General features: G+C 41.6%; 1 protein-coding gene across 1 annotated transcript in view; it reads right to left on the bottom strand.

Moving 5' to 3' along the window:
- Positions 1-15558, bottom strand: part of LOC136013634 (opsin-3-like) — an 86574-nt gene that overhangs the window by 7250 nt on the left and 63766 nt on the right. The gene's annotated exons all lie outside the window — the stretch shown is intronic.

Genomic DNA, 15558 nt, shown 5'->3' with positions numbered 1-15558 from the left:
CCATACTGCTCTATGTTTGACCATAAATTTCTTGGGGTAATGAAGCCCTCTAAGAAGGTCATGCTCTGGCAACTTGATGCTGTACTTGAAATGTTGGTAAACTTCAGCTAAATGGCTGTGCTGCCCATTCAAGGAATCCAGCATCGTGTTTCAAAGAGTAAGATCAGACTTTTTGATCAATTTATCAATTATTAATTAAAATGAAAAATAAGGGAAAACATAACTTACCATTCAGTCAGTGATGAAATACCATATAATTTAGCCACTGTGTCTGCTTACATCCATTAAATGTGGTGTGTTGTGCTGCTCTTGGTAATCTTTGCAGGGCTTGAGTTGGGCCAATGGAGGTGACAGTCACTGTTTTCATCCCAGGCGTCACCATGAGTCCTTGCCAGTTACACATTAGTGGAATGATAAAAGTCGGATTGCTGTTGTGTAAACCCCTGGCAGCCAGTAATCAAGCTGCTCATCCTGTGTATTATACCACCTTCCGGCAGGCTGTGTTGAGGGGCTAATTATTATATGTCACAGCATGCAAGTAACACCTCTCAAAAAAATCAGAAGAGTGAGCTAAGCTAGGGGATAAATTGAATACTGAGATGCATAAACAAAGCAACTAATTGATGCTTTCGAAATCCATCAGCTTTGCTTTTACTGCATGTGTGGGTTTTTTCACCTAAAAAACCAACAAAACGATGTATTCCATCTGATAAAATGCTCAACTTCATTGTGCATGACATGAGAGCAGCCAGCCTTGTCTCGCTGCATACAAACCAGTATCTCAGTAGGATGCTGAAACCATGAACTATACTGTGTGGAGTACCCAGAAAGTCTTGCTGTAACAGCTGTTGGAGGTGTGACATTACCTTTCTGATAGTATCTCAGAGAACCTTGGAGGCAACTCATTATTCCCAAAACTGGCCTGCCCTTTTCTAAACAACATTTCTTCCAAGCAGGTATCTTCTATGTTTTTATTCATAGAAGTTGGCTGTGTTTCACTTGAGCGGCTCTGAGGGACATAGTTCTCCGGCAGGTCAAACTTCACACAGTTGGTCTACAACTGCATTATTAGCTTGCCTGTTTTGATCTGGCTGAAACACATCGCAAGATGATTGCTCCAACTTGCTATCCTGACTGCATAATGAACTTGTTAAAGTGATTCTCCCCCTCTACTCTGCTCTCATGAGACCCCACCTGCAGTACTGCGTCCAGCTCTGGGGATCCCAGCATAAGAAGGACATGGAGTGAGCCCAGAGGAGGCCACGAACATGATCAGAGGGCTGGAGCACCTCTCCTATGAAAACAGGCTGAGACAGGGCGGTTCAGCCTGTAGAAGAGTATGGGAAGACCTTATAGCAGCCTTCCAATACTTGCAGGGAGCTTACAAGAAAGATGGGATCAGACTTTTTATACAGCCTGTAGTGACAGGACAAGGGGTAACGGTTTTAAACTAAAAGATTTAGGTAGATTTACACTAGATGCAACAAAGAATTTTTTACAATGTGGGTGGTGAAACACTTCCAACAGGTTGCCCAGAGAGGTGGTAGCTACCCCATTCCTGGAAACATTCATGGTCACGTTGGACAGGGCTCTCGGCAACCTGATCTAGTTGACGATATCCCTGCCTATTGCAGGGGTGGATCAGACAACCTTTAAGAGTGCTTCCCAACCCAAATGATTTTATGATTTTATGATAAGAAAAGCTAGACGGACAGGAGCCAGTCTTTTCCTATAATCATACCCACCACCTTCTTCTGCAGGAAATGGCACCTGCATTAACGATTAGGTAGTGACTTACTGTGGGAGTACTTCATCAGTCAGTACAGTCCACTAACACTTGTAGTTTGGTTGGACTTCTAGCTCTCCTAGCATCCTGATCTTCCTAGGGTAATAAATGGGCAACTTGATTGCTTCACCCAAATAGCATGGTTGCACCCTAAAACCTAGCTATGTTCACTCCATACATATATCTTTCCTTATTTTTAACATTTAGATTCAACTTTCTTACAGTGGTAGGTTACTCCAGATAGAGCACTTCAATGAAATTACTGCACTCCTGCATAAGTTAAGTACAGTCTGACCCCTGAGCCTCATGCCTTGATACCCAAGCCAAGTTAGAATTGCGTGCCCTGTTATTTTTCTCCCAAAAATATGCTACTGTTTAAGTATATGCTTATTAAGCTTGATGGAAATGCTAACTGAATATATTAAGATGTCAGGGAACTAACTGCAATGCAGTAATAAAGTGAGATTTTTTTCACTGGAGGCAGAGTAGCCACCAGAAAACTGGTAGCACAAGTAGGTTGTGACAAATCACAGGGGGAGCCATTGCTGCGTTCTTAGAAATGACAGAGAAAAGGGATCCAGAGGAAGGAAGGGGGAGAGACAAGGAATGATGAAACACAGCAAGGAGGAAGAAACAGCTAGAAAGATGTACCATATCAGCTAGAGAAGCAGAACTGCTGCTTTTTCCTAATAGTCACTTAATTGGTTTTAGCCATTTGTTTTCTTAATTTTTTCTGCACATGTGAGGAGAAGCCCAATTCATCTGTTGGTACTCATCTTGCTGCCATCAGGTTTAGTGTGCTGGGATGTCACCTTAAAGTGAAGAACTAAGGTAGGGTTAAGAAAAGCAATTGACTTCTGCTGGTGCTCAGCTTCTTTGTAAACTTATGAATCCCACAAATTAAACTGACAAAAGACTAATAGGGTTACATTGCTACCCTCTGAACAACCTCTTCTGGGTGCTTATAGTCACCTGTATGATAACTGAAATAAGAAACCCCATTTCCCTCCTGGTGACCTGTTTCTGCACATAGGCAAATACAAATCAAATACCCTCTTGGCTACAGGATGCTGACAGATACGGGATAATTACTGTAGCAACAACTCCTCATATGTTTGTGAGAGGACTCCAGAAACCCCGAGGGGTTCAGCAGGGCAAGTGATAGGCATCACAGCTGCCTTGACTTTATGGAAGCAGCCAGAGGGGAAAATTGCTACCAGTGCTGACTCCAGGCTGTGTCAGCTGCTGTTAATTGCCTCACTCCCACACAGATGCCTGACTGCAACTGTGCTTCCTGATTAAAGTATTTTGCCAGCCTACCTTCTAAGCAGTGGGGTTGTTTTGCTCTCAGTCTTGAAGTGTTGATGCTTGTGGTGTGGACTTATTCCATCCTACACTGTTGCTACTGTATGCAAGAGGTATGTGTCCTGTGCAGGTGTGGTCCTCAGGGTGTGGAAATGGAAGAGGTTTTGGGATTTCTGGACTGTTTTCTATAAAACTAGATTTTTTTTTTCTTTTAAGCATAGTTTAGTCATTCTCACTCATAGTAGTTCAAGGAAGCATAATGTGAACATGTCTCTAGAAGCTAAAGTTCATGACAAGGTGGCATTCTTGATCTAAAGCATCTATACCCTGGATTAAGACACAGCAGGAAAAACTTTTTGCAAGTTAAGGCAAGAAACTTCAGACATGTCTCTTGTGCAAGCTAAAAGTGCCTCAGGTCTACTCCTAGGCTCAGCCTTGCTGCCCATGAGGCATGTGAGTGTCTATAAGATGTTATATCCTGAGCACAAGGAACACAGAGGTATGGGCAGATGACCAGGAAGCAAAGGCAGGGAAAGTTCTGTACTGAGCCTGTTTCTGAGCCTGGGGTTTGGATTTGTTTTGGTTTAGTTTTTGTTTTTTTCAAAAAAGTATGTTTAGCTGAAGCTTCATATTGGATCAACCAACATTATTTTCCTTCCCTAGCAATATTCCTCCCTCCGTTTCCAAATGAAATTCTAAGCTATTTGATGGACCTAATTTAAGCTTTACAAATGCATGGGGCTGAATGTAACTATCAGGCCATTAGGCATTTTAATGAGCAGCTGGAGCATCCTAAGAACAGTAGAGATGAGAAGAAAACAGCTCAATAAGCTGCTACCAAAATAACACTAATGAAGTTGCTCCATGGTAGAAGAGCAGGGAAGGCAGAAACAGAAGCACATATACCAATATCTGAGAAATATTACTGTATTTTCACGGATATAGCTTACTATTCAGATAATCCTTGATAATTTAAAAGTTTTTAGTGAGTCCTCGTGAAATATGATCTCTCATACAAAGTTAGCAAAGTGAGAGATCAAAGCAGCAGGGATCATAAACTGGGGATAGTTATTTTGTTAGAGGAAAGAAACTTCTCTTTACCCATACTTCGATGTAACCAGCACGGCTGCATGAACTTCAAAGGGATTGCTTGTGCACATGAAAAGTACAATATTAATAATACTACTATGTCTTCAGTGCACACTGGTTTAAGACAGTGTCCTGGGTTCAGCACTGTTGCTTTCAATGGGGTTATCACTGTAGGAAAGAAAGACCGATTTTCGTATTTATCTCACACATGCTCTTCCCTGGCCTTAGAGTGAGCTTCTAAAACCCATACACTAATACAAAAGGGGTGGCGCATGTGAATTTAATTCCTCCTACCTAAGAGAAACTTAAGATGAGTTTTCTAAAGCAGTGTTAGGAACAAGTATAGGCAAAGAGCTTCAGTGAATAGTAATAAAATGGATCCTTCTTCTATTTCCTATTCCCATTTCATTAAGTCAGAATTGTTTAGGGCTTTGCTGTATGACTGATGGATCCTGACTGACAGGCGGTAGCAAATTTATCAGTCCCCACAGTAACATTTTACTTCATGAGGAGAAATAAAGGGTCTATTACTACTGTAATATGGGATGAGTGATTCCAGATCGTTTTGAAATAACTCCCATTTTGCTGAAAGTTCAAAGCATAACAATGAGAGGTATTTTGACACTTGAAAAATGTATGTGTTTGTTTAGTCATAGTCAATATGCTGTTCTGCCTACCCATTTTCTTCTTGTGTTTTTAATTCTTCCCTCATGGACTCTAGATCAGCCCACAGGGATTAAAACAAAGGCTCCAGCTGACTGTGATGAACTTATGCTGATACATTCCCTCCTCAATTCTGCTATGGCTAAAGTACATTAATAAATACTTGAAGAAATGTGACCTTATTGTGTTCATTCTTGCTAGGTTTAGAGCTGCCTATCCTTGGCTATGTGTGTAATGCGTGTTTAGAGAAAACAGTTCTTTCAGATGTTCCCTACAGAGTTACATTTAGGCTGGGACTAGTAACAGTGCATAAGGAAATCAAAAGCTTTCTTCTCAGGAAGTTATTTTTGTAGAAGAATACCATTGGCTATCTTGCCTTGTGAATTACTTGGGGTCTTTTTGCTTGAGAGTAGATCACTGTCTACTGTTCTGTTAACACTCACACACATGAAAAATCTTCAGCAGCTCTTGGGCATTTATTTTATCTACTGAGTCTTCCTCAGCACTACCTTTCATTCTGCCTCTGGCTAAAACACAGGTTCTTATGAGCTCTCCCTTCCCCCACATTCCTATACCACCTGCCCTGTTGCTACAGCTTCTGTTGTCCAAAATGATCTTTCCATCAGTTGTATGAATGATGTGCTGGACGTGCTCTGATACAGGAATGATGGAAGAACCTTTTAATTGCCAGATAAGCATCCTGCTGCTGGATGAGGGCTTTTGTTACAAAGCTCACACCACTTTTTAGGCAATGAGAGCTGTGGTGTGATAAGTGGTAGGTATAAAGGATGGGAACCAAGTCTTTCCACTTATTTTTTCTTAGCTTTATCTTGGTTTGCAGCCAATTAGGTATCGATTTTACCCAAGACAGACTTAGAAATTACTAAGGGTGGTTTGAATTGTGACTGTGTTTTAGTAACAGTTGTTTGGGTTCATGTGTAAGTAATGTAACAACAGAACCAACTGGGATGAGAAATCAGAATATCTGTTGTGATGGAATTTTTAATTCTTCTACAATTACTTCCTTACCTCAGACAAAACCAAAACAAATGAAAAAAAAAATCCAGACAAAACCTTGGACTGTCAAAATATCCCATAGTAGGTAGATGCCTTCAGGGAATTATAGTTCAACTTCATACTTGCCCATGCCCCTATAAACTAAATCTCTGGGTTGGGTTACATTACACTGCATGGCTTCCCCTGGCCGAGCCACTGCTATTCCTGTACTGTTGCATAGAGGGTGCAGTCTGGTAAAGGAGCTTAATCTACCTGGGTGAAGGACAGCGTTTTTCATCAAGGATACATTTTTTTAGAGGATGCAGAGGCTTAGGCATGGAGATCTTGCTCAAATGAGACATTAAAATTGGCAAAATTAATGGCTTCTAATGTTACAGAAACCGTATTTTGCACTCAGAAAATGCTTTAGTGGGAAACTGCCTAAGCTACAAAATTGGCTATTTTTTGTTTAATAAATCATACAGAAATCCCTTGGTTTTGCCTTGGTCATCACTGAGAAAGAAGGCAGTGAAGGTGAAGACAAGTTTTCTATGGTTTTGGTTAACCTACTTGTAGTGCTCTCATACTGGCCTAAAGTCAGCATACACGGAAGTTTTATAAAGCCCTGGGTGATCTTGAGTAAGTTTTTTCCCTAAAGGAATAAAGTTATGTCTGAAGCAGGCTCATCCATAAAGTACTCTGTATACAGCAATCAAGAGAGTTAAACACTGCAAACAAGACAGAAACAAGAAATGACACCTAATGCATTAAAGCTTTTGTCTTCTACTAACACCCAGTGAACTTCTTAGAAGTTGTTTCTCAGATGAAATAAACAGTCCCAAGCATGATTACCAAAGGGTTATAATTTGAATAATTGGTGGGTTTATTTGATTTTTTTTTTTAATAATTTCACAAATCTGAGTTATTATAAGGGGGAAAAAAAAAGGAGAGCATTGAAGCCAATCTGTTATTCATTGGAGTGCTGCTTTTGCCACTGCATGCATATGCCACAAGAGTGACCTACTGCCTTATAAAGCAAGGGAATGCAACTAATGAAACATAGGACCTTTGCAGGACTGCTTTCGCTATGACTACACATTAGTGATGACAAATGGGAATATTCTTGTTCACAGGCATTTGCATAAGATCTACAGCACTTACTTTTGAGCATGAGATTTATGTATAGCAAGCGGTAGTACTAACGATGTCTGCAATTTGTTTATATTTGACATCATCAGGATAGGATAGAATTGAGTAATTCCAATTGCAAGGGATCTGTAACAATCATCCAAGTCCAATTGCCTGACCACTTCAGGGCTGATGAAAAATTCAAGCATATTATCAAGGATATTGTCCAAATGCTTCTTAAACAACGACAGACAGGCATAAGGCATCAACCACCTCTCTAGGAAGCCTGTTCTAATGTATGACTGCCCTCTCAGTAAAGAAATATTTCCTAATATCTAGTCTGATACTCTCCTCATACAGCTTTGAACCATTCCCACATGTCCTGTCACTGAGTACCAGGTAGAAGAGATCAGCAAAGATGAAGAGGCTAGATAACTGGAAGAAATTAAAAGAAATAAACTAGCTCAGTGAAGGAAGCACTATGGAGACAGAAGGTGGACTGTCTGCAGTGTCCCAGTGTGAAACTACCAAAGAAGAAGGGCTCTTTGATAAATCGGGAGCAAAGGTTTATCAACTGACTACAAATAAATTTGGTTTGAAAGCAGTTGCTATACCAAACATCAGAGGAACAAAGCTCTGCAACAGCTTGTACTTCAAAAGACAAGGAACCTCAGATTTGTTTTCATTTGGACTCTGTCAGATTTCTGATTTGCATTAAATAGTGCCGTTTATAACAAAAAGGGATTTATTATAATGAATTACAGGCCCAGAATAGTTTTATGTTGTGTTTTCCATGCTGTGGCAACCATTATTTCCTTGAGTACAACAGCTTTTTTGCCCTGAAGGAAGAAGGACATCATGATTACATCATAAAATGAAGTTCTGTGGATTTGAATTAGACTTGCCATGTAAATTATGAGTTTTGAGCAATAATCTAGCCTTTGATCCTCAAGTTTCTCCTGCTATGAAATTAGGATGATGATAATTGTCTGCTTTACAAGGACACTCAGGATGAAATCAATTAACAACATTTGTTTAGAGGAGGCCACATAAATGCCAAAAACTGCTCTATGACTAGGAAACATTGTTTTGTTTTTCTCTTAATCCACCTAATCTGAAATGATTGTTGCTTATATTGTTATCTGGATACATGACTGCAAAGATATACGTGTTAGACACAGCAAAACTCTAGGAAGTAATGTCAGCTGACAAAAAATATAGAAAACCATCCTGGTCTAGATCAAATTTTAGTATTATGCCTCTGCAACATCACTAGAGATTATTCAGTGATTGAACAGGAGAGGAAAATGAGAGCTTCTGTTACCTCCAGGGTTACACTTACTTTTTCACATCTTTTTCATCTGTTGAATTTGATTGTCCTCATAAACAACAAATTTATTTGCTTTATATAACCTGCTGCATTGCATTAGAGATTCTGTTCTCTTCAGCTGACCTATGCCTGCATTCAGCTTTCAAGCGGTAAATTGCAGCAAATACATAGCTGAAGTCCTACCTGTAAAATGTGGACATATTACAGAAAAGCAGAAGCATTATAACTAAAATGGGGAATTCTGAGACTCAATTAATACTTGGCCTTAGCCAGACCAAGCCATGGGCTAAACTTCAGTCTGATCCCTGATGCAGCATTGCAAATGAGAAATCTGCAACAGAATAGATCTCATAACATCTATTCTCTGTGGCTTGGCGATGCTATTTTGAAGAAAAGCACAAGTTCGGTCTACTTGTAGATTCTGTCAGCCTTTGTAGGACCTTAACTATCCACACCAAACTTAGAAACCAGTTCAGAAAAAGATACCAAAATGCCAAGTGCTTTCACCCAACTTCTAGATCACACTGAATTAGTTAGTCATTAACAGCTTATCCTTTTTTTTATCCTGAATTTCTCTTAGCAGTGACTGAGCTCTTTACCATTCAGACTCTCCCTTGAGGACAGACATACATGTAAAGACAGCAAAGAAATACTGCTTTGGTTGAGTTTCTGCTGGTATATACAAACAAGATACCAAGGGATCTTGCTCCTAAGGATCCTAACGCCTTCTATTTTAGGTGTGAATATACTATATTCCTTGCTTCTGTAGAAAGCTCTGAATACTGGAAACTTCCATTTATCTCTCAATTTACCCTGCAGGTCTAATGTTACAGGTGGAAGTATGTGAGAAGTAGATGATTGTAAATGGTGTCCTGAAGCTCCCAGCACAACTAAAGGTTGATCACAACAGGGAAGTGAAAGCAACTTTACTGAACCAGTTTTCGCTCTACTGGAGAAAAGTTGAGATGTGAAACTCTATAAATACTTTGAATCCTTGAACAGTTTGTTGTTTTATTGCCTTTTGGAGAGCAGCAATTATTTAGAGGTCAAATCTTTTCCTACAGATATTTCCCTGCTAGCCCTCAAACAGGCAGCAATATTAATCTCCTGTCACTCAGTCACTGTAGTTAACTCTGATTTCCCTGTGTCTGCTAGGGCTAGTGTGACCATGACCCTTTCTATTGACCAGCATCACCTGCAAGGCTGTCAGGAAACAGCTGAAGCAATGGTCTGTCTTTCCTAAGCTAGTCTCAGTGAAAATGTGCTAGGGTGGATGTGACCTCTTAAGGTAAGATTCAACTATATTTTTGTTTTGAAAATTGACTCGATCAAATACATCAAAATGTTCGGCTGCATCATGCCTAGGAGCTTATTCTAAATTACACTGAAAACTTAAACCTTTGAAGAAACAGGTTGTCATCCAGGTTTTCAGAACATGTGGAAGAGACAACAAAAGACCCATATATGACAAGATTACTTTCTGTATTATAGAATGATAGAATTGCTTGGAAGGGACTCACAAGAGTGGAGTAGAAGGGGAGAATCACCTCCCTCAACCTGCTGGCCATGTTATGCAGACCAGGATACAGCTGGCTTTCTGGGCTGCAAGCACACATTGCCGGCTCATGTGGAGCTTTTCATTCAGCAGTACCCCCAAGTCCTTCCCTGCAGGGCTGTTCTCACTCTATTTATTCCCCATTCTATATTGAGCTGGATGATTGCCCCAGCCCAGGTGCAGGACCTTGCACTTGGCCTTGTTGAACTCTGTAACATTCACACAAGCCCACTCCTCAAGCATGTGAAGGTCCCTCCGGATGGCATTGCTTCCCTCAAGCCTATCAATGGCACCATTCAGTTTGGTCTCATCTGAGGGTACACTCAATCCCGCTGTGTCTTTTATGAAGATATCAAACAGTACTGGTCCCAGTACTGACCCTTGAGGGATCTTCCTTCTTTCTTTCTGCACTGCTTGTCACTTCAAATTTGACCTCATCTTCACTCTCTTTGGAGCCTTCTCTTTACTCCTCGTTTTAGAAATGCATGCTTTATTTTGAAGGGTGGATATGGACTACAAAAGGATCCCACTGTCTTTTTTATAAACACAGCTCATTGCATGTTCCCCCACCCGTTCATTTCTCTTGTCTAATGTGGAGGTCTCTTCCAACTTCTGTGAAGCCCTATGTTTCCCCAGTGCTACTACAAGGGCAATTTAGGAAGAGACATCAACATATTAGATGCTGTTTAAAATCATATATAAAGAGATACTGCTGTCCTTCACTTGCTGTGACTTCCAGAAAGAAAGAACTTTTAACTGGATGTCATTTCCACTACTCATTTCTTAGCCATAAATTGTAAGTCATTATATAGTCTAAAACATATGTGCTTATCCTGCCTTTGTGTTCATTCATGTGTACTGGTTTCCAATTTTATTTAATATTTTGCTTGCATGAAAAGTGGTCTGGCTGCCTGCTTCCTACTTTTTCCCTGGGTCTAAAGAAGCAAGTCCTAAATCCTTCCGTGATGTTGAAGCCAGTCCAGCCCCCTGAGAGCATTCGCATGGCAGGCAGGACAAGGCTAAGCTCATGTCAACATATTCGGGCAGGCTGCAAAAAGGATGTAGCCTGGGGCAGCATGAAGGCTGGCTGGGGCTGCTTGGGACCCTAGTTAAATGCCCACGTTATTTACCTGAATCAATCTTTCTGTCGTGAGCCGCAAGAGAAATTCCTGAAGTAATTTTGAACTCACTCTATGAAATGCAGTTATACCTTATGACAGCAGCAAAAGTGCCCTTGAGACCTTTCTTCTCCTTGCCCCTCAACTTTAAAAAGTCACATCACTGCATGCTGGGAAAGAAAAGAAGTCAAAACATTTCTGAACTGTATTATAGTAGTGTACTTAGTGTAGAGCATTCTGCACTAAGAGATTATTTTGACTTAGCCCATTTTCAACTTAAAAACTTGGGTGTGCAATTCAATTTAGACAAAAAATCTTTCCTTTCCAGATGACTGAGAAGGTAATGCAGCATCACTTCTTTATGTTGACTATTATTTACTCAAAGTCAGTAGAGCTACCAGTGAAGAGATGAAAAACCAGATCGTGAGTACTGACATCTACATACACTCAATGAAAAAATGTAACAACTTTTGATAATAAATCTGATTGTAAACCCACGAACCTCTAGAAGGTCATTAACTAAACTAACAAGGTCTCTTTTCAGAACTTAATAGATGTATTCCAATTTAGTAATAAAATGAGGCCTGACACAATTTTCCCTCCATTGAATACTGTATTTCAAGATCTGTAGCTTTATGTCCTCATCTTTGTCAGTGACATGGACAGTGGGATTGAGTGTGCCCTCAGCAAGTTTGCCAATGACTTCAAGCTGTTTGGTTCGGTTGATACACTGCAGGGAAGGGATGCCATCCAGAGGGACCTTGACATGCTTGTGACATGGGCTGATGCCAACCTTATGAAGTTCAACCGTGCCAAGTGCAAGGTCCTACACCAGGGTTGGAGCAATCCCAGGCACAGCTACAGGTTGGGCAAAGAAGAGATTCAGAGCAGCCCTGTGGAGAAGGACTTGGGGGTGCTGGTCGATTAGAAAATGAACATGAGCCGGCTTCAGTGTGCGCTCGCAGCCCAGAAAGCCAGCCGTATCCTGGGCTGCATCAGAAGAAGCGTGACCTGCAGGTCGAAGGAGGTGACCCTGCCCCTCTACTCTGCTCTTGTGAGACCTCACCTGGAGTATTGTGTGCAGTTCTGGTGTCCTCAACATAAAAAAAGACATGGAACTGTTGGAACAAGTCCAGAGGAGGGCCACGAGGATGATCAGGGGACTGGAGCACCTCCCGTATGAAGACAGGCTAAGAAAGTTTGGGCTGTTCAGCCTGGAGAAGAGAAGGCTGCGTGGGGACCTAATAGCAGCCTTCCAGTATCTGAAGGGGAGCTATAAGAGCGCTGGGGAGGGACTCTTCATTAGGGACTGTAGTGATAGGACAAGGGGTAATGGGTTAAAACTTATATCCAGTCTAAACTTCCCCTGTTTAAGGAAGAAGTTCTTTACTGTGAGGGTGGTGAGGCACTGGAATGGGTTGCCCAGGGAAGTTGTGACTGCTCCATCCCTGGCGGTGTTCAAGGCCAGGCTGGACAGAGCCTTGTGTTGGATGGTTTAGTGTGAGGTGTCCCTGCCCATTGCAGGGGGGTTGGAACTAGATGATCTTTAGGTTATTTCCAACCCTAACTGTTCTATGATTCTATGATTAGTTTTCCAAGTGGGAAAATGAGCAGCTTTAACAACAAACCCAACAGCATTATCTACATATTCCTTCAGCTTTAAAAATGAAACATTAGCTTTTGCTAGAAATAATGAAAGCTGCACAACACCACATGAAAAATTACTGTGAAAATACAGGCAGTTGGGAAGTGTTACATTTTTTTGGTGGGTGGGAGGTTTATGACTATCATACGTAGCTCTGTTTCCCAAAGTGCTTATGCATTTCTTTCTGCTCAGTGCGTAAGGTAAGATTGAGAAGTACTGAAAGGGTTGCTAGAAAACTGCATATACAAGGCACACATTATCATTAAAGAAAGAAGGACTCTTTGTTCCTGGTCTGGCAGCAGGGAAATTCTGTGGAGGCCCTGGAAGAGGGAGCTGGCCCAGGCAGTGAGCCACTAGGTGAAAGGCATAGAATGGTGATGGTACAAGCTTCCAAGGGACCGCTGCAACCACAGCATGCATGGGAGGTGTGTGATGTGTGATCTCAGTCAGCACCAGTTCTCTGGATGGTACCTTATCAGGCATCCTAATGCAGCAAAACAGTATGAAAATACCTTTCCTTTTTCTCACAGTTCTAACCTGCTGGGAAAATTCCACATCCCTGCTGGGTTAACTCCTGTTTATCACACATCAGGCTCCAACACTGCTCCCTTGCTTCTTCACAGTCTCTCTGTAGAGGCTTTCAGCTTGGGCCCAGATGGCTATATTACCTTGTATGCACAAACAGTGAAGAAAAATCTGAAGACAATTCCGTATCTGAGCAGTCCTACTGCAGCAACAGGGCTGTGTGCCTGTGAAAGTGCTCACTCGTGAGAAGCACAGTTGCACAAACATTGGGTCCAGGTCTCGCTGAGGAACACTTTTTAAGTACATTATTACCATTCAAATCTCACTGTCCACCAGAAGAAAAAGTCTTTGTAGTTGGCTTTAATTCTTCTATTAAATCGTTCTATTTAATTTCTCCCTCACCCAACACCTCCCCTCCACCCAGTACATGATAAATTTGGAAAAGTCACCATGTTAATTATTTTCAAGTAAATATGTGTATTCTTTTCAGCATCACTTCTCCAAATCCTTGGGGGAAATGACAGGATCAGCTTCTATTTTTACGAGTGCAGTGATTTTAATACAAGAAGACAGAGAGTAGAAATCAAACCACTCATCAGAGGCTTCTACTCACATCTAATATATCCCTTCCCTCACACTCTTCCTCCTTAGTTTACCTCACAGGCACTTTCTGACACCAGAAATATCACATTCTGGTAACAGGGTTTGGGTGGACTTTTTTGCCAAATGTAATATGCAAAACAGTATTAGATGGGCTAGCCTGAGTTTCAGTAGTACGGGAAGCTTTAGGTGAGTTACCTACATGACTAAATGTGTGGAAGTAATTAGTTGGAGCCCATGTGCTGCAGTAGAGCAAGGGTATTTTAAGGTTGTGATTTATAATCTGATCAGTGTTTTCCAAATGTTTGGTTCTGTGGATCTTTGAGTATTACAGGTTGTCCTGGGTTCAGCAGTAGCAGTCATTTTTCTCCTTCTTAGTAGCTGATGCAGTGCTGTGCTTTTGACTTTCGGCCTGGGAACAGCGCTGATAACACTGATTTTTTTTTAGTTGCTGCTCAGTAATGTTCACTCTGACCAAGGACTTTGTGAGCCTCATGCTCTGCCAGGGAGGAGGGGAAGCTGGGAGGAAGCAGAGACAGGACACCTGACCCAAGGTAGCCAAAGAGGTATTCCATACCACAGCACGTCATGCCCAGCATCTAAAACTGGGAGGCAGTTACCCGGAAGGGCTAGATCATGGTTCGGTTGGGCTGGGTATCAGTTGGCGGGTGGTGAGCGATTGTATTCTCTTCCCTTGTTACTTCCCTTATCATTATTATTATTGGTGGTAGCAGCAGTGGTTTGTGTTATACCTTAGTTACAGGACTGTTCTTATCTCAACCCCTGGGAGTTACATTCTTTTGATTCTCCTCCCCATCCCTCTGGGAGTGGGAGGAGGAAGCAGGGTGGGAAGTGAGCTAGGGCTGAATGGCTGAATTGACAGACTAGACTTAAGCCATGACACAGGTTTAACTGGACTTAAATTTGGCTGTCAGTAGCAATGGAGCAAATTCCTGTTTTCTCTGAGTGTTAGCTTTAAATTATGAGAAATCTTGAGTGCAGATTCACTCACTCTCATCCATAACCATACCCTCTCAAGCACTCGTTATTCACATCTTGACTTCTGTATCAATAAAAAATTAACTTCTGATACATACAGTTAACCTCAACAGCTGCCGCACCATTATTTTATCCAGCTAGCGATCCCTGATTGTCAGTGCAGTATGTCCTCACATACAGTTACACCAGCCAGAAAGATCTTCCATGTCAGGGTTCCTGTGCCATTCTATGGAATACATGAAAGCAAGATGCTCCCAGTGATCATCAAAACTGCAAGTCCATGGGCTACAGAGAAGCTGCAATCTCTTGAGTGAATGCTTAATACCTGCTTGCATGCAACATGTGAAAGAGCAGGTTTCTGTCAGCACTGCTTCAGTCAGAGGAAGGTAGCTGAAGCTGTCATTAAAAATCTGTTTGTGGTGGCTGCACGCAGGGCAGTTTGAAGAGAGGCAATGCAAACCTGACAGGGAGCTGTTATGGGAATAAAAAAACACTGAGAGAGCTAAAACAAGATGAAACAGAAAATCTGCATAACCACATTAACTGTGTAACAACTATAAAGGACCAATGCATTGAGAGCCTGAGCATGCTGATGCTGCCCAGCTTGGCTGTGTACTTGGCTATGTGCTGCATTTTTGGGGGTCTGCCCTGCAGGGAGAGCTGCCCCAGGCATGCATAGCCATGTTGCCAAAGGGCAAAAGAACTGTTCATAATGAGGGGACAGAGAAAATGTAAGGTCCTTTCTGCTGTCTCTTCCAGCTTCGCCCCACGCACCATTTGGTCTCAGCCAATTTAGTGCTCTGTCAACAAAGCTTAATG

This window comes from Lathamus discolor, chromosome 4, assembly GCF_037157495.1.
Source record: "Lathamus discolor isolate bLatDis1 chromosome 4, bLatDis1.hap1, whole genome shotgun sequence".
Lineage (NCBI taxonomy): Eukaryota > Metazoa > Chordata > Aves > Psittaciformes > Psittacidae > Lathamus > Lathamus discolor.
This window is presented reverse-complemented; position numbering and strand designations above follow the sequence as displayed.